The sequence below is a fragment of the Drosophila nasuta genome, unplaced genomic scaffold, assembly GCF_023558535.2.
Source record: "Drosophila nasuta strain 15112-1781.00 unplaced genomic scaffold, ASM2355853v1 ctg37_pilon, whole genome shotgun sequence".
NCBI lineage: Eukaryota > Metazoa > Arthropoda > Insecta > Diptera > Drosophilidae > Drosophila > Drosophila nasuta.
The window spans coordinates 1-20,831 of NW_026869542.1; positions in this window are offsets into that span (position 1 = coordinate 1).

Genomic DNA, 20,831 nt, shown 5'->3' on the forward strand with positions numbered 1-20,831 from the left:
TTAATGACATGTGACCCTAATTAGCACTTCCTTGCACAAAAATGTGATTTGTATAGAAATGTGATATTCCAACTACTTGGATCTAATTGTAATCCCCAGAAGAAGAAAAAAGAAAAAAAAAGGAAAAGAAACTATATGAACAAACTAATTAAAATTAATAAGCACAATACTCGTTCTGTCAACTATTGTTTATATATCAATGTAACTCTTGAGGTGGCGTGTTGAAAATACGTATGTAAATACATACAAGTGCAAGAGTCATATTGATATTCGCGCATTACATATATTGTGTATGTATTGGTGGAAAGGGATCTCAAGAGGCAACGGCAACGGAGCCTTCTGGTCGTCCCTCTCACACATTCCTTCACTTTTGTGCACGCGTCTAATTAGCGTCACTTCAGTTTTGTCAGCGAGTTTGTGCGGTTCATAAAACATAAAATCAAAGTGTTCTTATTTATCTGGTTGCTTGTGGGAACAATAAATTAACAGATTTCTATATCTGCACTGAATAACATTGGAATTCAAACTGAAAACTGGGATCGAATACTGTTATGTAGTTTGAAAAGGAAATTAAATCGTCAAACTCATATGTTATATGAACAGTCAGTTGTAGACTCAAAGAAGCTGCAGAAACTGGATCAGTTTTTGACCTTCTTGGAACATCGGTTCCTTACATTGTAGGCTACCGGCAGTGATAAGATAAATCACACCAAAAAGGCACATGCGCTCAGATTGGTATAGAATATACATGCTATTTCTGTAACAAAACCAATCACATTATATACAAGTGCAACGAATTTTTGAAGAAAACAACAGCTGAACGCAAAAGGAATGCCAGAAGAAAAATTGTTTAAAATGCGATAAAAGACATAACACTCTTCTACATTTGGAATCGAAGCCTGAATCCAAAACAGCAGCAGCAGCAAGTGGAGTACAAACCAATTATGTACTTTTAGCCATTGCTCGAGTAATTATAGAAGGCAATAATGGACAAATGGCCGAATTTAGAGCCTTACTTGACTCAGGTTCTCAAGTCAATGTAATCTCTGAAAGAGCATTAAATATATTAGCTCTCAACGTTAAAAATCAAGAGCTACAAATAAATGGAATTGGTGGACGAACACAAACATCGAAGGCACGTGTTAATGTTATGCTCAAATCACAGCATAACAATTTCAACTCGATTGGAGGCTATTGTATTGCCTCACATTGTTGCAGATCAACCAGGACAGTCAATTGATATTGCTCGTTGGAAACTTCCAAAGCGTATTGAATTGGCAGATCCTAACTTTGACAAAGCAGGAAAGATTGATCTACTCTTAGGAGCAGAACACTACTACGACATAATGCAGGACAAGCATTTATCGTTGGGTAAAGGACTGCCAAGATTACAGAAAACCAAACTAGGATGGATTGTGGCTGGAAAATTAAAACATAATTCATCAAGATCAACTACTTGTGAAGCTCTAACGGAAGAAGATAAGGTAGACCAACAAATTACGAAATTTTGGGAACTGGATTCATTCTCAACCGATACACCATGTCTATCACTACTAGAGAAACAATGTGAAAGGCACTTTCTCCAGCACATTCAGACTGCAATTGATAAGAAACCGATTGTTAGTCTCCCATTCATGGATAATGCTTCAGCCCTGGGGAGAGTCGTGATCTTGCGACACGACGATTCCTTTCCCTGAAAAACGGCTATTGCGAGATCCACAAACTAAGGCAAGTTATGTGGATTTCATGAAAGAATATGAAGCTCTTGGGCATATGAAGGAGATGCACACAAATGAAATAACAAAAGCACGGTACTTCATACCACATCACTGTGTGCTCAAACCTGAAAGTGCAACAACCAAATTAAGAGTGGTTTTCGATGCATCTGCAGTTACGTCGTCAGGAAAATCGCTCAACGACTTACTGCACAAAGGACCTACGGTGCAAAACTCTATATTTTCAATTTTGCTGCGATTTAGGACTCACATATATGTTTTCACGGCGGACATAGAGAAAATGTACCGTCAAATCTGGATAAATCCCGAGGACCAATATTTCCAAACAATTGTTTGGCGCAATGATCAGGAAAACACCTGTGACGGCAGAAATCCACACATTTGTTGATGCCTCGGAGAAAGCATATGGAGCTGCTGTATATATCCGAGCAACATATAAGGACAAGCGAAGAACGATCCAGTTATTATGTGCAAAATCTCACTTAGCATCAATAAATACAATAACTCTACCACGTCTGGAACTTAAGGCTGCTGTATTAGGAGCACAGTTGACTTCCAAAATAAAAGGAAGACTTGGCCATGAAAATGCATCCACATATTACTGGTCTGATTCACGAATTGAACTGTCATGGATTAATTGCTCATCATTCATTCGAGACAAATTCGTTGCCACTAGAGTTGCAACAATACATGAGCTATCCATACCAAAACAGTGGAGACATGTTGCATCAGAACACAATGCAGCAGATGTCCTCTCCATAGGAATGATGGCTTCAAAGTTCGCGGAACATGCCATGTGGTTCTACGGCGCTATGTTCCTACATGGTTCACCATCCACATGGACGGCTGCTTTTATTGCTACCAACGAGGAATTAATAATCATGAATCCGCCAAATGTTAGTCAATCATCCGTGATGACTATCACAAAAGAGGAGGACATAATATACACAATACAACATAATAACTCATTTAACAAGCTTCTCAGAGTAATAGCTTACATGATGCGCTTCCGACGTAAGAAGAAATACATAAGCCATACCATTGAGTTTGATGAAATAATGGAAGCCTGAAAAAATTGTTCTCCGCAACATTCAAAAATATCGACTTCAAAGATGACATCAAACATCTCAAGAGGCAAAGGGAGACACGAAAAGGCAGTTCAATCAACTCACTGTCACCATTCTTAGATCAGAATGGAATTTTGGGTGTAGGAGGTCGACTGGAGGCGGCAAATATATCATTTGACTCCAAACATCCGATACTTCTGCCATACAACGATCCTGTTGTGAAGATGATTCTTGTGCAAATACACAAGGTCAACATGCATTGCGGACCTCAGGCTCTATTAACTACATCAAGGCAGCAATTCTGGATCCTTAAAGGAAAAACTATGGCTAGGAGCACGGTAAAAGCCTGTGCCAAGTGCACTAAAGCTAAGCCAAAATTAATGGAGCAAATCATGGGAAATCTGCCACCACTTAGGGTAACGCAAGCTCGACCATTTTTCAACTCTGGCGTCGATTATTGTGGACCATTTAAAATCCACTACAAAGTGAGAGGAAAGAAGCCTAGCACAGCTTACATTGCCATATTCTGCTGTTTCGCAACCAAAGCTGTACATCTGGAGCTGGTTAGCGATCTCACAACAGAGGCATTCTTAGCAGCACTTCGTCGTTTCATTGCTCGGCGAGGGAAATGCCAAACTCTTCACTGCGACAACGCAACAAATTTTGTGGGAGCAAAAACAAGTTGCAGGAGTTACAGGAGGCTATATTCTCCTATAATGCGAAAACCCAAATTCTCCAGGAGTGCAACAACAAGGAGTTCAATTTAAATACATCCCACCTTGTGCACCACACTTCGGAGGATTATGGGAAGCTGCAGTAAAGTCGGCAAAACTTTTATTACTAAAAAATATGACGACAGCCGATCTTACTTATGAAGAACTGGAAACAGTTATAGTCGAAATAGAGGCCATATTGAACTCTCGACCATTAACACTACTGTCCGATGACCCAAATGACGTTACAACACTAACGCCTGACACTTCCTAATTGGTGAGCCGCTAACTGCACAAGCTGATTGTGAACTATCGCAGCAACAAAACGTTAGGTAATCGATGGCAGGCCGTTTCAAAACTAAAACATGCATTCTGGAAACAATGGTCGCAGGACAACAACAACAATTGCAGCAACGTCAAAATGGAGAAGATCCTCAGCAAACATAAAGGAAGGAAACATAAGTCGAATTCGCTCAGAGAGCAACAAACGAAAGCTTTATTGCGCTCTCGCTTCGCCCTAATTCTAACAACTTCATGATACTTCATTTGCTCTTAATTATTCTAATTCAAATGCGCCAACACTGGCCCCGATGAACGGCTGTGCCTTCATACGATTGGCAGAGGCGCCAATTTGTGTACTGGCCGTTTGTATAGCCCTCCTGCGCTAGCTCGCACGTCTGCGACGCGCACCGCCCCGTCCGCTCCTGGGTACACCGCCTCGACTCGACCCACCATCCACTGCATCGGCGGCTGGTTGTCTTCTGCGACGACGACGAGCTCTCCGATTCGCAGATTTGGCTGCAACCGGTCCCACTTGGCCCGTGCCTGCAGGCCCAGCACATACCCCGGGACCATCGCTGCCAGAACGCTCGCTTGAGCGACGAGACAGCTCGCCATCGCCTTAAGCAACTCAGACCCTCCTGGCCCGGGTCCGCGATGCTGCCGGTGCCACCAGTGGACCGCCCACCAGTAGATGCCCTGGGGTTAGTGCCTCGCCGTCGTTGGGGTCGTTGCTTACGGCAACTCCTAGCGGACGGGAGCTGAGCACCGCCTCGACTGCCACGACCACTGTCTGCAGCTCCTCGGCCGTGAGCAGGGCGTTGCCCACCGTCCGTAGGAGTAGGTGCTTTGCAGACTTCACACCTGCCTCCCATAGTCCTCCGAAGTGAGGAGCCCTCGGCGGTATGAACGCAAATTCGCATCCGCTTCTTGATGCGAAGTCGCGAACTGCGTTCTCCTCGGCCTCGACTCGTCTCCTCAGCTCCTCCAGATGGCGACATGCTCCGACGAAGTTCGTCGCGTTGTCGCAATGGACTCGGCTCGGGCATCCTCTTCGACCAACAAACCTTTGGAAAGCCATTAGAAATGCATTAGTTGACAGATCGGGTACAATTTCTAAGTGAACCGCTTTGACGCAAAACAGACGAACAAAGATATGTGCGACTTGTACGGCGGCTTTCCGCGAATCCTATAGGTAGTCTCAACTGGGCCACAAAAATCTACGCCACGAATTGAAAATGGGCGGAGCGCTCGGAGTCGATCAGCAGGCAAATTTTCCATTATTTGCGTAAGCAGCCGAGGTTTGCATTTAAAGCAACGGATGCATGATCGTACTGTCTGACGACAAAGCTCTTGAGCATTGACTAACCAAAGTCGTTCTCTGAGAATGCTCACGAGCGCTCTTGGGCCAGCGTGACAGTTGGTCATGTGAAGGTACCTCACATAGCTGCGAGCAAATTGTGAGCGCTTCGACAAGAGGAGTGGAAACTTAGCATCATACGAAATAGGAGCATTTACCAGTCGCCCCCGACTCGCAACAACGAAAACGAACACCAAGGATTGAGACGTTGTAGACTCGAGCTCACACGTGTACTCTTACGAACCCTTTCTATATCGTCTCGAATTCGAAATCCTGCATTACTTCTACTATTTTACTGAATGCTTCTTTCAGTTCTGATGCCGTTGGAACCAGTTCAAATTGAACTGTTTTGTCTTTGCATCTTCGAATGAAGCGGAACATATAAGCGAACACTCTCAACAGACTTGTGTGCGACGAAAAACTTTCGATCGAGTCCACTAGATCTGACTTTACCACTATAGCTGTCAGTCCAACAGCTGTTTTGCGCACTTCCAAATTGCGCGTCTCTTCAGAGACGAAATGGTGGTTAACTGGCCATGCGTCGTGTGGTTCAATCAAGAATGACGGGCCACTAAACCACATTGACGCGCACAGTTCAGTCACATCGCAACCTCTCGATACAATGTCTGCGGGGTTCTGCTTAGTTGGAACATGACGCCATTCCACGCTCTCTGACCACTCTTGAATCTCGGCCACTCGATTCGACACGAATGTCGCGAGAGTGGAAGGATGTGACCGGATCCAATGAAGAGTGACTTCCGAATCTGACCAAAGAACCGTCCGTTCAATTGGTGATCGGATCAGCCTTCGGATGCGGTGGCAGAGTTCTGCAAGAAGGTGAGCTGCACACAACTCAAGTCTAGGAAGAGTCTTAGTCTTGAGGGGAGCTACTTTTGATTTTGAGGTTAGTAATGATACTTTACAACCTTCTGCAGTATGCGTACGAACGTAAATACACGCCCCATACGCTCTTATTGAGGCGTCGGCGAAGCCATGTATCTCTATCGGTGACTTAGGCTCTGTGAACAAATATCGTGGCACTTTTATGTTTTGCAATTGTGTCAAATTTGACTTCAATTGCTGCCACGATGTATCCAAACTCAATGGTATGGATTCGTCCCACTCCAACTTTTGAAGCCAGAGCTCTTGAAGCAGTATCTTTGCTTTTATAATTAAGGGACTCAATAGGCCAAGCGGATCGAATAACCGCGATGTCACCGAGAGAATGTTCCGTTTTGTCGCTTTAAGACCCATGAATGAATCGTCGATCCGGAATAGGAACACGTCTTCATTTGGCAACCAAATCACACCTAGAGTCTTGATTGCGTCAGTCTCGGAGATCGTTATCGGTTTTGGTGTATTGTCTGATGCGGAGAACCCAGGAGCAAGTTGGAAACCTGCTCCTAGCAGTATCTGCGACACTTCAGACTTAATTGTCTTCAGGTCCTCGACGCATGCGGCACCAGTCAACATATCGTCAACGTAGAAGTGTTGCCTGATACCCGCAGCTGCCATGGGGTGCGAGGATTTCGCAATCTCGCTCAGCTGGATCAAACACCGTATGGCCAAGAATGGCGCTGGCGCAGTGCCATATGTTACAGTATTTAATCTGAATAATCTCAACGAGTCTGATGGGTCTTTTCTTCACACTATGAGCTGATAGTTTCGATCTGGCTCGTGCACCATAACTTGGCGGTACATCTTTTGATGTCGTCCGTTAATGCATATTTATGCAATCGAAAACGAAGCAGAGTCGAAAACAGCTCTCCTTGAATGGTCGGCCCGACCATAAGAATGTCATTCAACGCCTTATGTGCCGAAGTGCGACATGAAGCATCAAATACGACCCTCAGCTTTGTCGAAGTGCTTTGGGGCCGTAATACACATTGGTGCGGAATAACATAGTGTGGTGTACTTGGAAGGATGTGACTCACTTCGGACATGTGGCCCATCTCTACATATTCTTCTATAAATTCCAAGTACATTCGCTTTAACTCGGGATCTCGAGTTAAGCGTTTTTCAAGCGACAAAACCGCCGTTTAACAACTTCAAATGAGCACCCAAGCTGGTGCGAATCTGATTTAAACGGCAGTCTTACTTCGAAACGACCAGAGGGCAATCTTTTCACATTATTTGTGAAATGATCTTTACAACTTTGTTGTTCAGCGGAAATGACTTTGGAGGGAGAGCGCACATCTTCGACAGTCCAAAACTTCAGCAAGGTCTTGTCAATCGAGCTCAAATTTTCTTCCTGATAGCTCAGATTGACAGTCATCTTCTGGTGAGATTTTTCACCAGGAGTGTACCGCCCCGATACAATCCACCCAAGGCTTGTCTTTTGGAGGATTGGACACTCTGGACCTTGCTTGATTTGGCCAACGGACAATAGGTCAAAGAATGTTTCAGCGCCGATAAGAAGATCAATTTTCTGGGGTTTGAAGAAATAGGGATCCGCTAGCTGAATATTGTCAGGTATCTTCCAGCAACTGACATTTACAGTGTGATCTGGCTGATAACCTGAGATCGATTTGAGGATCCATAAATCGATCGCGTATTCATTGCAGCCAACTCCCGACTTCACCACAGTGTGTATCTTTTTCTTAACTTGAGAATTGGATTCACCAATACCAAGCTGATGCAAGAGTCTTCTCTACGCAAATGCAGCCGCTGAGCTAGTTCCTCAGTCACAAAATTAATTTGTGACCCAGAGTCCAGCAAAGCTCGGGCTAAGACGAAATCGCCTGAATTCGTCTTTATTTTGATGACTGCTGTGGCCAGGATCATTTTATCCGACACGGTCGCATGCATCGCATGCGAAGTGGATGGTCGATCAGGCTCAACAGCGGAGAGACTCGGGGTGGTAACGCTCTACTATTTGTAGTCGCAGAATATATGTGCAGCAACGTATGATGTGAACGGCTGCACACACGACACTTTTTGCCTTACATTTGGCGACAGTGTGACCCTTCTGAAGACAATTTATGCATAATGCAGTTGTTTTCGCGTAGTCGAATCTCTGTTTAACTGCCAAGGCAGCAAACATCGAGCAACTCACGATGGAATGATCTTCGGAATTGCAATATTCGCATATTTGGGTCTTTTGATCAATCTTATCTTTGAGCGTCGTACACGAAAACGAGCTTTTATTAAGCTGTTTAGCGGAAACGGCTTGACTATCGGACTTTGTCGAATTCTCAGCTGACAAGTGCTGATATCGACGATTAAGCACAGTTTCACACTCACTCCATAATGGAATTTTCGTGTAATCTAGCTGCTCATCCCACTTCTTCTTTGTCATTGCATCAACTTTGTGCATGACCAGGTGAATAAGGATTGCATTTGCAATCTTCTTATCATCACCTATCGACTACAAAGATCCGTATATCGCAGAGACAGTGTCAATCAAGCTTCGCAACGCTGAAGCGGAGGGCTGCGAAATCTTTGGCAAATTGAAAAGAGCAGTGATATTTTCATTAAATATCAGACAATCATTGTCATATACTCTTTTCAAACTCGCCATTGCTTTCTCATAGTTGTCCTCGGTGACTTGAAACGCTCTCACCGTTCCAAGAGCCTCACCAGAGAGAAAAGAAATGAGATGATTGAATTTCTCAATGCGCGGAATTGAACGGTCATTGTCAACAAGAGTCTCAAACAAACTTATGAAATTTTTAAATTCGGAATACTTTCCGCTGAAGTTTGGCAATGAGAGTTTAGGTAGACGGGTACGAGGAGCGGCAATCGGCTGAATCGATATATTGGCGGATGAAGTATCGGTCAACGATTTCACCATCGCCTTCAGCCTTGCCTTTGCAGTAATGCAAATCTCTTCTAACTCGCACCGGTAATCATCATATTCGTCAAATGTCTCAATTCTGCTTTGATATTTGAGAGCATTTTCAATATGCGACGACAACATCTCAAGCCTGCACTCTAGCTCTGTCAAATCTCGACCGCTCGTGTCATCGAGAATTTGATTATTAACTCTGCAAATGCTTTTCACGCAAATAGCAAGTTTCTTTTTAGAGCCTTCAAGAGTTTCTTTCGAATTCATTTTTATTTAGGTTATTAGAGGAGACGACAAAAAATATAAAAATAAAATACAAAATAAATCTTGTTGCTTCCAACAACAAAAAGAAAATTTAAAAAAAAAAAATTTATTATTTTTTATTATTATTATTTTTAAATTGTCCTAAGCTAACCACTAAGCGTGGTAACGCTCTACTATTTGTAGTCGCAGAATATATGTGCAGCAACGTATGATGTGAACGGCTGCACACACGACACTTTTTGCCTTACATTTGGCGACAGTGTGACCCTTCTGAAGACAATTTATGCATAATGCAGTTGTTTTCGCGTAGTCGAATCTCTGTTTAACTTTTGATCAATCTTATCTTTGAGCGTCGTACACGAAAACGAGCTTTTATTAAGCTGTTTAGCGGAAACGGCTTGACTATCGGACTTTGTCGAATTCTCAGCTGACAAGTGCTGATATCGACGATTAAGCACAGTTTCACACTCACTCCATAATGGAATTTTCGTGTAATCTAGCTGCTCATCCCACTTCTTCTTTGTCATTGCATCAACTTTGTGCATGACCAGGTGAATAAGGATTGCATTTGCAATCTTCTTATCATCACCTATCGACTACAAAGATCCGTATATCGCAGAGACAGTGTCAATCAAGTTTCGCAACGCTGAAGCGGAGGGCTGCGAAATCTTTGGCAAATTGAAAAGAGCAGTGATATTTTCATTAAATATCAGACAATCATTGTCATATACTCTTTTCAAACTCGCCATTGCTTTCTTATAGTTGTCCTCGGTGACTTGAAACGCTCTCACCGTTCCAAGAGCCTCACCAGAGAGAAAAGAAATGAGATGATTGAATTTCTCAATGCGCGGAATTGAACGGTCATTGTCAACAAGAGTCTCAAACAAACTTATGAAATTTTTAAATTCGGAATACTTTCCGCTGAACTTTGGCAATGAGAGTTTAGGTAGACGGGTACGAGGAGCGGCAATCGGCTGAATCGATATATTGGCGGATGAAGTATCGGTCAACGATTTCACCATCGCCTTCAGCCTTGCCTTTGCAGTAATGCAAATCTCTTCTAACTCGCACCGGTAATCGTCATATTCGTCAAATGTCTCAATTCTGCTTTGATATTTGAGAGCATTTTCAATATGCGACGACAACATCTCAAGCCTGCACTCTAGCTCTGTCAAATCTCGACCGATCGTGTCATCGAGAATTTGGTTATTAACTCTGAAAATGCTCTTCACGCAAATAGCAAGTTTCTTTTTAGAGCCTTCAAGAGTTTCTTTCGAATTCATTTTTATTTAGGTTATTAGAGGAGACGACAAAAAATATAAAAATAAAATACAAAATAAATCTTGTTGCTTCCAACAACAACAAAAAAAAAAGAAAAAAAAAAAATTTATTATTTTTTTTATTATTATTATTTTAAATTGTCCTAAGCTAACCACTAAGCTTTCTCGGACAATAATAGAGGAGTACACAATTCGAGGGAGCAAACGAGATATCGCACTGATATGCTCAACCAACGAATGTAGGGAGCGAGTTCTGAGCGTTGCAAAGCGCGCGACAACGAAAAGTGCAAGCAACAACACAGACTACAGAACGCAATGCACTGTGCAGATGCTGGCTTGCTATCGTATGTATATATGTGTGTATGTGCGCTGTTTCTAAGTGCGCGAAACGACAACGAAAATGCAAGCAACAACAACACGGAGACGAAATGCCCCGGTGCAGTGTTGGCCTGCGGGTATATATGTACATATGTATATACGTATGTGCGCTTAGCAACAGCACACAACTTACAGCGGCTACGAATCTGGTGACAAAGGGGCGACGAAAGCGAAAATTGCAACGAACTAAGAGAAGAAGTTCGATGCAATGGAAATAAAAATTTTCCCTAGTCACTTTCACTTAGAAAACAAAAACAATGTTCTGCCTAAGCGGTTCACTTTTTAATTTAAAAATATAAAAATTTAAAAACAAATGCTCTACTATTACGTATGTGCCAAGAGTTGAAAGCGTCACTAGAATTTTGCAACTTGGCAACCAATTCAGTTTTTCGCTTCCAATTTTTCGCACAGTACCTGGAATTGGCGATCTTTAATGATCCCAGCCACTTTCCTCTGTGTGTTTTCTGCAGTTGCAGGGTATCCTCCAGCGATGATGCAAAAGAATCCAGCGATGACAACACAACACAAGTAGAATCACAGCACTGGCACAGTCAATAGTTTGTTTATATTTTATTATATTTTATAAACGACCGGCGCGAATTTGTTTTGTTTTCTATTTTTCAATCAATCACTCGCGTTTAACAACAATTAGAGTCCACTGGCGCCATGAAAAATCATAAGAGTCTTTATGATTTTTAATATTCCTCTTTATTCGCGAACACAAAGAGTAGCCCTAATTGTTGTTGGTACAACGAAAACGAAACGAAGAGAGTGATGACGCGCTGATAAGTTCTTGATTTCAATTGTCTTTATCATTTTATGCTAAGAGCGGCGAAGCGAGGCGAATTCGTTCAGAGAGCAACAAACGAAAGCTTTATTGCGCTCTCGCTTCGCCCTAATTTTAACAACTTCATGATACTTCATTTGCCCTTAATTATTCTAACTCAAATACGCCAACAGAAGGCACTTTAGTAATAATAAAGGAAGACAATGTTCTGGTATTACAATGGCCCATGGGAAGAATTGTTCGAGTCTTCTACGGAAGGACAATTTTGTACGAGTGGTTGAAGTTAAAACGACCAAAGGGATCTTTAAACGTAAGATTCAACATGTTGCTCCACTATTTAATGAAAAGAACCCACTGACAAACATCCAATTGAAGAAGATGAAGTGGAAGAAGAAAACAAAGCAGTTGAAGACCGCCAGCTGAGGAAAAGGAAACAACCAAATCACGCTTCAATAACCACTGTTATGCGACAAGGACGCCAATAAAACTCTCAGCTGTTTGCACCGATGGAACATCAGATATCTGGTTACGCAACACGGGGCTACTGACAGCAAAAGCAGGATGCACCATACGCAACTCCTAATAACAGTAATCAGTCAAAGTGGTATAGAAACATCGACGTTCACCTCATACGCCCGTTTTGGAGAAATCGATGGTAACAATACAACGATTAATATAACATCCAGGAAAACAAATAAATTTGGTTATACCGAACTACTGGATCTTCAACGGATCTTGTACCAAACCGAAGACTCAGACTACCACATAGACTTGAGACGATCAAGCATCACCACATCGCAATGTACATCGGCCTAACATTCATGATAATAATATTGACCATTCACTGGGTAAGAAAATGGTACAAAGGAGATAAGAGACCACAGGAAGTCCAGGTACCAGCGGTGGCAATGAGGATACCCGATACGACTTCGAGTCCGCCGTTCACCATTAACATCGATGATTGTTGAATCTGCGTTCAACGGCCAGGAGGATGTACGATTTCGAGACAAGCAGAAAATCATGCGCTGCAGATAGATTTCAGATAGTCCTATACAAACAGGCACCGCTGCGCATTTACGACTTCACACCATCTGCCAGCACGCATGACTTGACCTGCATGCGTCATAAATTTAAGCGATATAAGATAAGGTTATCCTACTTTATAACTGTCCAGACTAATAAACTATGAGATAACTATTGATTATCAGGCTACCCATTGTAAACTATAAACAGATAATAATTAGACCTAAACAAACATTAGTTCTTAAGATATTGTATATATAAACCCTGCATATTCCACAATAAAACCAGTACTTAACGAAAACTCGTGATATTCACTTCTCCGAGCTTGAAACAAATTTCAAGTACAGATTGCGGCAACGAAATTGTTACTGGTATCAAGAACCGGTGGCAGACAAAAACAAACTTTTCAGCTACATTATTTACAAATTCGTACCGAGCTGCCACGTGTCGTTTCGTTGTGAAATGATCTGTGAGCTTGTCTGTGAGTTGTTTGTATGAATAAGTGTTAAAATTGTTACTGCCGAACAGATTTTTAAGAGTTCAAATATTGTTACACCACACCACGAAAGAAAATAAGCTTTTTGTTTTTGATCTGCACTGACCGAATATGCATTAAAATGTTGCGATAATTGTTCGATTAATGACTCCCAATTTTGTATTTCCTTGTCAAATACATGAAATGGAGGACACAGAGATTCACCCGCGTGGCTTGAATCACTCACACTTGAGCTGCGTTCTTTCTAATATTCCTTGCATCCAATTGCGTAGCTGCTCCAATATCGCTGTTGTAAATTCTTGCTGTTGAGCAAGAATTGCTTGTATTAAATTTTCATCTGCCGGCATCTTGATGAGTATCAACGACTACGCGACACGATTCACTTTTATTTTATTTTTCTTCACATTTTTCTCCTCGTCGCCAATAATGTTGTGTATGCGTTAACATGTGCATTGCGTGATGTGTGCATTAGAACTGAACTTTATTAAATACCTCAGTAAAATTGATATTTGTGCAAAACTTATTTTTGATGTAACGAATAACTATATTAATATTTTGAGTACATACATTTTTTCTCGTATGCTTTGACATGTGTTACTATGCATTTATTTCTTATCTGCTTTTAATCTATGGTCTCGTTAGCATTTAGAAGAAGACAAAGTCATACGTTTAGTAGAAAGTTGTTATTTGTGCAAAGTTCTGCATTTAGATTTTGAGCTCGACACGTCAACTGACCTCCAGCAAAAGTGGCTTATTTTAAGAAATTGTTCATTTCTTAATGTAACAAGTTTATATTGTTGCCATTTTTGATCTTTTCGCGAGATTTCTAACATTAAGGAGCCGTTTCGAAAATAGACGCGCGCACTAAACGGCACATTGGCCTTGGCAACAGCTAATACAATGAGTTGTGCACAAATAAAAGCGGAATTGCAGTTGCCAATAAGCAGACAAAGAGTGCAACAGATTTGAAAAAAGATTTGAACTTGCAGAATGATGCAAAGGTGCACAAACCAAAGCTCTTACCAAGACATAAGAAGGCCAGGCTTGCATTTTACGAAAAGTATAAATTTTGGGAAAATGAATTTGAAAAAGTGATTTTTAGCGATGAGAAAAGTTTATTTGGACGGCCCAGACGGTAACCAAAAGTATTGAGGGATCCTAGACATCTAAGACAGACTTGCCATAAACGAAAAACGGTGGTGGCTCACTTATGGTTTGGGTCGCTTTTAGTGTTAAAGAAAAGGCGAGGACCGCAATGTGCAACACCTATTACATTCTATGGAGGGTCTAGCGTGTGCAATTGCCAGCGGTATGACCAATAAGCTGCATAAAATAACATTTTACCGCAAGGTCTAATCAGATTGACACTACTTACCAATCAGTGGTAAAGAGAAAATTTAGCAATTCTAAATTCTCTAATAGAGGCGACCACTCCAGGTTGGGACAAAAGAAAATCTTGAATGCCCAAAAGTGTTAGCATTCCTTTCTTGGTTACAGTATTATTTTATATTTATTTTACAATTTTTCTTTTGCAAATTTTTGGTCTGATGTGGTGCAAGCTTAGCGTTGAAATTGTTTGCCATATTGCTCAGTGCCAATTACGCTTAATTACTGTCTGGCCTACTTCAAAGGTTCGTTGTTTAGTACGAAAGTTATACGATCTCTGATTCTTTTCATATGCCTTTTAAGATATTTGTGAATATCAGCACGGATTTTAGAGAATTTATCGGCACGCTCGAGTCCAGCAGTTCCTTCACTTGGGAGATTCAAATTTTGGGTACTGTGTAGTCTTTACCATGCATCATCATATGCTGTCCAAATACAACATAGTACGGTGACGCGCCTATCGATTGATGTATGTTATTGCGTAGAGCACAATTGATACTGCTAACATATATATCCCATTCTCGCTGGTCTGATCGAATAAATGATCTTAAAGCCGCATTAATGGATCTATTGACTCTTTCAGCTGCATTACTTTGAGGAGAATATGCTCCAGTGAACATGTGTTTGATACCATACGAAGACAAAATGCAGCGAATTCTCGGCTTTTAAACTGAGTGCCGTTATCGCTGATTATGAACTCTGGTGTGCCAAAACAGTTAAATACTGTGCGCAAGTGATCAATGATTATTAAAGTCGAAAATTTCTTAACTGGTTTAAGGAATGTGAATTTTGAAAGATGATCTAGGATGATAAAAATTCCAATATTACCAAGTTTTGAGCGTGGAAACGGACCTATAAAATCTATGTAGAGTCTTTGAAATACTCGCTCACTAATTGTTTGAATACCCATTGGCGGCTTTAGATTTTGTGTTGGGTACTTTGAGGTTTGACATATTTCGCATTTGCTGATAAAGTCTCGCACTTCCACTACCATTCGTGGCCAATAAAAATGCCTACGAATGCGTTCTAGACACTTCTCTGTGCCGCAATGTGCTGACGTTGGGGTACAATGAGCTGAAACTATCACCGAATTTCTGAGCGATGTAGGGACGTACAGTTTCCAGCCATCGCCAATATCTTCGCTGACGTCGGCAGGCAATACTGCTCTGTAATATAAATATCCGTCTATGATTTTGAAATCCGGAAGATTGGATTTGCTCATCTTCTCTTTAACTCGGCATAATCACTTTCGAGAAATGCATCCGAGTTTAAATCTATCTCTGGTAGTATTTCGAGCTCAACAACATCTACATTTTCTTCGAATGCTCTGGAAAGAGTGTCAGCGACTACATTTTGACTGCCCTTCCGATGTTCGATCTGAAAATCCATTCCTTGTAGCTTTAACGCCCATCGAGCAAGTCTGCCATGAAGGTCTGTTTGATTCATCAACCATTTCAGACTTGCATGATCGGTTATAACTTTGAATGATTGGCCTTCTATGTACATACGGAATCGCTTAATGGCTAATACAACTGCCAAGCATTCTAATTCCGTTGTAGAATAATTTCGTTGTGCTTTGTTCAACTTTTTCGACATATAAGCAATGGGTAGTTCGTTGCCTTCTGCATCAAGTTGAGCTAATACGGCGCCGATGCCATATGTTGAAGCGTCACATTGCACTATGAATGGCAACTCATAGTTGGGATGACGCAAAAACGGAGCAGTACATAGTCTATGTTTTATTGCTTCGAACGCATGTTGGGCCTCTTCATTCCATTCAAATTTCTTTCCTTTTAACAGCTCTGTTAGTGCAAAGATGACCGTTGAGTACTGGGGAATAAAACGCTGGTACCAACCAGTCATGCCCGGGAATCTTTTAGTAATTTAGTTTTAATTTTAATTTTCGCTAGAAAATTTTCTAATAAATTAAAAATTAAAACTGGTGAAAAATTTAAATATAAATATTAAAAACATATATAATTAATATTTTATTGTAATTATGTTTTTAATATTTTTCTGTAATTGTATTATATTGTATAAATTGTATTATTACATGATTTACAAACATGTATTTATTAAAACAAACTTTTAAAAATTAAAATATTTATGAATTCTTTATTTTTTCTTATTAAAACTTTTGATTCAATTTTTTACCAAAATATAAAAATAAAAACAATATTTAATAATAATTGTATTATTTATATTTTCTCTAATTTCCTGAAATGTTATTGTTATCTTAAAATGTAAAAACAAAATTTTAAAGTTAAAACTTTTTTAAATAGAGTTTTAAAAAGTATTTGCAAAAAGGAATTTGTAAATCATCAAAAATCAATGCGTTATTAAATTTTACTTCTATCAGTAAACTTGAAAGGGAATGAAAAAAGTTAAATCGCATTAAAAAAAAACAAAATATGCATATATTCTCGATCGGGATTTGAACCCGGACCCTCAACATGTTGGGCTTGCAAACCACCAGCAGAGCCAACGCGGTCCTTGTGCAAGTGCCATTTAACTGCAAACATATAGAACGCGAGCAATTGTTGTTGCCTTCATCTTCGAGACTTTCGTCGCGGCAAAACAAAATTGACGTGCGCTAGCTGCTTGTCAGTGAGGCAACTGCACGTTGCAAAACTTCATATGCATACACATACTAATATAGGCGAGCATGTAGATACATATACGCATACATAGAAACGAAAGCAGAGCGCAACGAAATGCGCCCGTGCTCATCGCTCCGCATTTGATCTGCGACTGAACTCAACGCTGCGCGCTGCGTTAGAACTTCGAATTTTCGAATGAGCCGAAGAGGCTCGGTGTTTGAATCGCAACGCACGGCCCGACTGGGGTCGCAATAATACTGTTTTTGATGATACAAAAAATTTTTCTGGGTGAAGCATCTATGTATTGTATAGTTAGTGGCATAAGGCAACGCAAAGCGAGTTAACAGCACAAGTGCAACGCAAAGCGAGTTAACAGCGCATGCGCAAATTTAGGAAAAGAAAGTAAAAAGCGAGTTGGCAGAGCCAAGACCTTGACCTAGATAAAAAGGCGAGAGTAGGAGGAGCGGCTCTCACTCTGATAAGAACTTGCCAGTGCGTAACACTTTTACCCGCGAGTGATAAAGCGAAAGTCTAGAAACACGTGAAAAGTATTCATCGAAAAGTTCCATCACGCAACACACGTTCCAAGCTGAACGCTGATACCCATTTTACACTTTAATTATTCCCTATTGCTCCCCGTTCAACACATGCGTTTACGCATAGCCATTAGCATAGTCATTGTATTAACCCCCTTCGAGTGCGACAACGCACTAACACAACCACACTAACGATATACATACATTGTTTTTATTTTCGCCGCGTCTTTCGCTCGTCGTTGTTTACCTTCAACACAACGCACATATTTTTCCCCGTTCACCGTAGTAGTGTGATTACAGATTACTACAGTCGACGCTGAAAAGTGTGTACAGTGTGACTGTGCCAGTGTGATCACACGCCAGCATTTGTCTCACTCACGTGTACAGTGTAATTGGGCCAGTGTGATTACACACTCACAACCATTTCACCCACGCCACGTGCTACGATTCGTACTATTCGTCCGAACCCCCGTTTCTTCCCGTTAGCTGTAGTAGTGTGATTACAAACTACTACAGTCGACGCCGGAACAGCGTGTACAGTGTAATTGGGCCAGTGTGATTACACACTCACAACCATTTCACCCACGCCACGTGCTACGATTCGCACTATTCGTCCGAACCCCGTTTCTTCCCGTTAGCTGTAGTAGTGTGACTACAAACTACTACAGTCGACGCCGGAACAGCGTGTACAGTGTAATTGGGCCAGTGTGATTACACACTCACAACCATTTCACCCACGCCGCGTGCCCCGTTTTCCACATTCTTCGCACGAACCACAACTCTTCCCGTTTAGCTGTAGTAGGGTGACTACAACCACTACAGTCGACGCCGAAAAGTGTGTACAGTGCTGCATAGTCGGTGTGCTTCACACTGACTTCCGTGACAACTTCCCCGTGTAACAACCCTGTCGACGTTGGACCCGAGAACAACCCCAGAAGCAGAAACATTCACACCATTGTTGACAAATCTGTTGCCAGAGAAATAACAAATAAAAATATACCACGTTACAAATTGAGAACTCCTCCCTGGAGTTGGCGTGAAATGGATCTACTACCGTCGGCGCGATGAGCTAGAAGCATTGGCGCAAGAATTTAAGTTCTCAGTCGAAGGCAAGGTCGAGGATATGCGGAAGGCGTTCGCGTCACTAATTGCCAAAAGTAGGCTTGGAAGGAAAGTCTGGGCTCGACTGACCGAATTGGAAACGATATACACGCGACCGCGCACTCCACAACCCGACGCGCAAGCCACTACCTCGGGCTTGAGTCAACAGTTTTACACGCCCCACCGGTTACCCTGCCCAAGACGGAAGCACGTACGACGTCTCACGCCCCGGTGTTAACTTCTACCCCGCCACTTCAAGTCTACACAGGCCAATTCCCCGGCACTCGTCAGCGAACCCCAGCCGAACCTGATCACCGCCAATCCAAGCCACGGACCATACGGCACCCACCTGGATCGAATTCGGAAATGGGGAATCCAATTCGACGGTCAGGGTGATCCGTTGGCTTTGTCGAGGCATTGGAGGAACGGGCTCAGGCATACGGGATCTCGGTCGATGCATTGCCAAGGAGTATGGCCGAAGGCTTGGTGGATCGTGCCGCGCGTTGGTTCCGAACCAGTGGGCTGAGCGCAGTCCCCTGGTCGGAGTTCCGTAAGGAATTTCTCGCGTTTTTCTTGCCCACGCGGTATTTTGAACGGTTAGAAGATAATATCCGTGAGCGTAAACAGCGAGAAAACGAATCCTTCAAGGATTTCGTAACGGAAATTCGGTTCCTCATGGTGCATGATTACAGTACGACGCAAGAGTTGGACTGAATCTACGACAACGCCCGCCCCGAATACCAGTACTACGCCCGTCGACACGAGATCACAAGTCTTCCCCAACTGATCCAGTTGGCCACGGAGTTCGAATACATACAGGATCGAATCCAGCCACGGACCTCACTGGCGACGGCGACTGCCATCTCACCCCCGGCACCGGGCCGCCGCGAGGCATACTCGGCAACACAGACTCCACCGACGTGGCATAACCCTTTCCGAGGACCACCCGAGGACAGGCCCCGCCAACCACCAGTTCGGAACACTCCCACAGGACAAACTTCAGTGTAGCCCGGGTTTGCCGACGATGCACAGTGGGCGATTTGGTCCCGCTAGCGGCATTTAATTCAAATTTTCAAATTTAAAAATCCGTTAATATTTTTTCACATATCGATAGCAGATGCTTTGATTAGATTTTAAAGGCTTTTTGAAAGCTCTACGATCAGCTGATCATCAGCTGTGATCGGTCAAACACATCATATGATTTCGCAAAGAGCTTTACACAATTTTTTCTCTTTGCGCGCATGGAATTTGAGTTCCTCGGAAATTTATAATTTTTGGTGAATTTGTTAGAAGTTTGGTTTTTATTATATTCAAGGTATGTATTTTCAAAAATCAATGTTTGTGACCGGTCTATAAATGTGTAGCTCATAAAACGTAGTGGTAATTCAGTGTATTAACAACTGGCCCGGATTAGCGTACACCTGTTTTTCGTGGAGTAGAACTTAATTTATTCAACTAAGTTCAGTCTAACTCCTTTATTAGCCGAAAGTGTGAATCAGTGGCATCCAAAATGTGTAATATCAACTGCTATTATCTGCTAGCCTTCAAACTATGGTACTTTTTAGACACAGTGTTTGTACCAAAAAGGGATCTTTTTTAGTATTGCACTCAGAAGTCATCCCATTTTTTCCATCATCCCATCATTTTTAGATAAAGTTTATATATGAAATATGTTAATTGGAGTTCAAATAAAATAAAAGTACAACAAAATTTTAAATTTAAAAAATTTTTTAAATTAAAAAATTTTTAAAAATTTTTTAACTTCAAAATTCTATGATTTTTTCTGATCAGTGAAAAACCGACTGAAGATATTTATTTTAGTTTAGAAGTTATTAATTAAATGCCGCTAGCGGGACCAAATCGCCCACTGTGCGATGCGCGGAACCAGGACATGTACAGTCAGCATGTCAGAATCCTGCCGTGATATTCTGTTGGGACTGCGGCAAACGAGACATACGCACGATCCATTGCTGTCGGAACAACGGGACGGGAAACGGTCATCGCCCTCTACCCCGGCGGGAGGAGCAGAGGACGATAG